This window comes from Trichechus manatus, unplaced genomic scaffold (genome assembly GCF_000243295.1).
Source record: "Trichechus manatus latirostris isolate Lorelei unplaced genomic scaffold, TriManLat1.0 scaffold00091, whole genome shotgun sequence".
Taxonomy (NCBI): domain Eukaryota; kingdom Metazoa; phylum Chordata; class Mammalia; order Sirenia; family Trichechidae; genus Trichechus; species Trichechus manatus.
Window position 1 is genome coordinate 4,104,009 of NW_004444027.1, and position 4,656 is coordinate 4,108,664.

The following is a 4,656-nucleotide window of genomic DNA, read 5'->3' on the forward strand; positions in this document are numbered from 1 at the left end:
ATTGTGATCCCTATCAGAGCAGTTGGAGGTGGTAGCCAGGCGCTACCTAGTTGGAAGAATTTTAAGGTGCCTAATAGTAAAAGCCTGGATTGCCTTGAAGAGACTGTTGGTAGAATTATAGACATCAAAGGCAATTCTGATGGGGGCTCAGAAAGAAGTGAGGAAAGCTATAAATTATACAGCACATAGGTTTTTTAACACTTAATAAAATGACCTTTAGTGACACGGGCAAGATAATTCTCTATTTTCATAAAGTAAAACTTATACTTTTATTTCACAGGAACTATGTCTAGGAAAAAAGTCTAGATGTGGTCACTGATTTATGGAACTGACTGGAAGCAAGTAGGTCAGATTCTGCTAGAATTTTGAGGCAATTATATTGCCAAAGAAACCACAAGTCTAGACTAATTTTTATCTTGACTATTGAAGCTAACAAACAACCTTGCTCCAGGAGGAAGTGGGTTGTGAGAACTGAATAGCCCCCCAAGGATGACTCCTTCACCAGCATCCACTTTAGATGTGTACAAACAGAATAATAGGCCAGAAAGAACCTTCCAGAGGTCAAAGCTTAGAATACAATGGATAAGAGAGTTCCTCCAGAAACCTGAGTCAGAGCCTAAGCAAAGAAGTTACCCAGCCCAGGGTTAGGGGCCTTGATGGCATCTGCCCAGAGGAATTTCAAAATTTCCACAGACCAGCAACTATTCTGTGTCTTCTGTTCTTCCCTTTTCTAAATGGCCATTTTTATTATCTTGTCCATGCTCCTTTATTTTATATTGGAGCACATCCAGACCTTATGGAAAAGACTGAGAATCATGTAGAGAACCTGGACTTTGAGCACAATGATATGACTAAATAGGACTTCAAGTTTTCTCCCTGTGGAGGAGTGAATGTATTTTATGTGTGAAAAGAAGGGAGGAAACAGGCATTTGGTGACCAGAAGGGTAGATTCTGCAAAGAATGCTAGTGTTCACTGAAGTATGTTTTTCCTCTTCTTCCAGAGCACAGCTAACTCTATTTTCAAGCTCCCTTGCTGTACATCCCAGGGGACTGGGTTTTGGATAATGGGATATGGGTGGAAGTGCTATATGCCACTTCCAGCCAAGCCCATAAAATTCTCCTGTGCCTGATGCTCCACTTTCTCTTTTGCTTTGCAGCATCTTAGAAGCTATATGTTGAAGATAGTGGTAATATAAGATGGAAGGTCCCTGGGTCCCTGAATCACCATTTGGGAAAGAACTGCCCAACCCACATTGGATTATAATATGAGTAAGAAATAAACATTTGTTGTATTAAGATAACGAGATGAAGGTATTGTTGCTACAGTAGCATGTGTTACCCTAACTAATATAAGGGCAGGAAATGCCTGTATTTAGAAAATATACAGAAGAGGGGAAGCCAGTAGAGAAAGACAAATCAAAGAAGTTTAGACGGAGAACCGAAAGTATATAGAATCAGAGAAACCAGAGGAGAAGAGAGATTCAAGAAGGAGCTGCCAATGGTGTTAAATGGCACAAAATGGTTGAAGAGGATACAGATTTGTAAAAAGCTATTTTATTTGGCATCTTGGGAGAAGAAGAGAGCAATTTCAGCAAATACTGAGTATTGAAGCTACATGATAAGAGTTAGAGGTAGATGAACAAGATGGAAGGAAAAGTGGAAGTAGTGTCATAAATTGATCTTTTAAAGAGGTGTATCTGTGAAAGGAAGGAGATAGGCCAGTAGCTGGAGAGAGCAGCAAGGGCAAGAGACGTTTATTCTTCATATAGCATGAGACCACTATGTATTGAGGCTGATTCAGATGAGAAAACTTGAAAAGGTCAATAAAATACAAGCTAATTCGTGGAAAGGAGCATGAGTTGGGAGGAATTGATCCAAGGCATAGGTGTAGGAATCAGTCTTTAGGAAAAAGAGGGATGCTTTTTGCCTTAGGGAAAAAAGAAAAAGGGATGTTTGGGGGAATGCTCTGGAAGATTTTAAAGCAGGGGGCTGGGGTGAACTAAAACATTCTGAGCAACACTGCACAAGAACACTGAGGTGGAACTTTGTACCTTCATTAATATGTGGAGGTCTCCACCATTAGTGATTCTGGTTTCTTTCTTCTAAACGGCCTCTGCTCTTTAGTTGTTTCCTTTGACTTTCAACATAAGTATGGCTTACGTGCTCCAATCAACTTCCCTATCCACCCCCACCCCATCTCAAGTTAAAAACAATATTAAGCAGTTTCCTCTACCCTCTACACCTCCCCCCCTCCGCCCCCCTACACACACACTGTCTGTCTCTCTGCCCTGAAGTCCCAGACTGAACCATATCCTAATAACCCCATATTCTAATCTCAGGGTGAGTCTTTCCAGTTGACCCTGGGTCCACCTTTCTGGTTGTTGGTAGAAACTGCCTGAAACAGCAGCCGAAAGCTTTTACTCCAAGGTTGGTGTAACCTTGTCTGGACTCTAGGAAATCCTGTCTCCTCCCTTCTTGTTCTGGAATCTGGGCCCTGATCTTCCTTTATTCTCGTCTTTCTGCCTTCTTCTCTGTGAACTATTGTGATGCTTTGGCCCCTCGTGTCTGCCAACTCTTCTCCAGCTCTTTCCTGCCACTCCACAAGGTTGGGCTTCCTCTCTCCAGAATCCTTTTGGAATTGGTGTTCCTTGTCTGTATCTCTTCAGGTCTAAAGTCCAGCTGTACTCATCCAGGGCCCACCTGCAACCAGACAGCAGTGTATTTCATTTATTTGCTGATGCATCTACATTATAGCAGCAGCATATGATACGTATGTCCTCCAATCCCAAAACAGTGGAGGCAGGCATTCTCTCACACCAGGGATAGGCCCTTTTTCTATCAAAACATCTTGAATCTAGCCAACTAAAGAAAGCATGGGTAGAGCAAAGAATAATTTGTTTTCCCTGTCAACAAGTATTTGTGAGTGCCTTCTATGAGAGGCAGTGTGGTAATGTGTGGCTAAGGACACAGGCACTGAATTTAGGCTGCTGAGTTCAAATCTCAAGATCTCCACTCACAAATTGACAACAGCAACTCAAAAGGTTTGATGGGAAGTCTAGGAGACAGTGAGTTGAAGACAATGGTGATGGAATAATTTGGAAAAGGATAGTGAGAATAGCAGCACAACTGGAAGAACATAATTGATGTCACTGAATTGTACATGTAGAAATTTTTGAAATGGTGTATCTTTGGCTATGTATATTTTCACCAAAAAAAAGAAAAAAAAAGTCCTCCAAGGTCGAGAAGGGAGACTGTTAACATGTCATGGGGTTGTTAACCAATGTCATAAAACAATATGTGTACTGACTGTTTAATGAAAAACTATTTGTTCTGTAAACCTTCACCTAAAGTACAATAAAAAAAATTTTTTTTTAAATCTCCACTTACTAGCAATATGACACTCCCCGCCTCAGTTTCCTCATCTGAGAAATGGGGACAACAATAGTTCTTATTTCATAGGGGTGCTGTGAGGATTAAATAAGTTAATGCATGTAAAGTTCTCAGAACAGGGCATGGAACCATGTGTCAAATACTGTGCTGGGGTGGTTAAGAAGGTTTCTTTATGATGCCTGGAATTTTCTATACCTGGAGACATCATACAATTTTCAACCTGTCTAGGATAATCCCAGGTAACCTTCTAGGTTCCTTTGATACAAATATCTCCCTGGCATTTACAAAGCAGCTCTCCTGATCCATGCCACAATCCCATGAGACTCAGGGTCATGTGACATGTGGCTAACTCAGAATCCAGACACAAGTTTACAGACATCAGATCACTAACAAACAGGTAGGCAACATTCTCTCTGAAAGAATCTCAATCTCTTCATCCATAAAATAGGCATTATGGTTGTCTTAGTCATCTAATGCTGCTACAATGGAAATATCACAAGTGCATGGCTTTAACAAACAGAAATTCATTCTCTCACAGTCTAGGAGGCTAAAAGTCTGAATTCAGGGCACCGGTTCCAGAGGAAGTCTTTCTCTGTCGGCTCTGGGGAAAGGTCCTTGTCATCAATCTTCCCCTAGTCTAGGAGCTTCTTAGCGCAGTGACCCCAGGTCCAAAGGATGCGCACTCCTGGCTCTACTTGCTTGCTGGTAATGAGGTCTCCCTGTCTCTCTTCTTGCTTCTCTTTTCTATATCTCAAAAGAGATTGACACAAGATACAACCTAATCTTGTAGATTGAGTCCTGCCGCATTAACATAACTACCTCTAATCCTGACTCATTAACATCAGAGAGGTAGGATTTACAACACATAGGAAAATCACATCAGATGACAAAATGGTGGACAACCACACAATACTGGAATCACGGCCTAGCCAAGCTGACATACATTTTTGTGGGACTCAATTCAATCCGTAACAATGGTTCTTGAGCTTCCTCCCTCACAGACTGTTGTGATGTTCTGGTTAGATTATGGAGAGAATGCACTTGCAAACAGTAAATTTGGAATTGCAAGGTGGAAGAGATTAGAGATAGCTGAACATTGCCCATTCCAGTCTGCTGAAACTTGTGAATGTGGTAGAATGTCCTTGACCCTTTCTCTGTTCCTGGGTTTGGGAGAAAGTTTCTCTTCACCTTTGGCCTCACTTACTGTGGTGGTTAATTTTATGTGTTAAATTGGCTAGTTTATGGTTCCTAGTGGTTTGTTCAAAC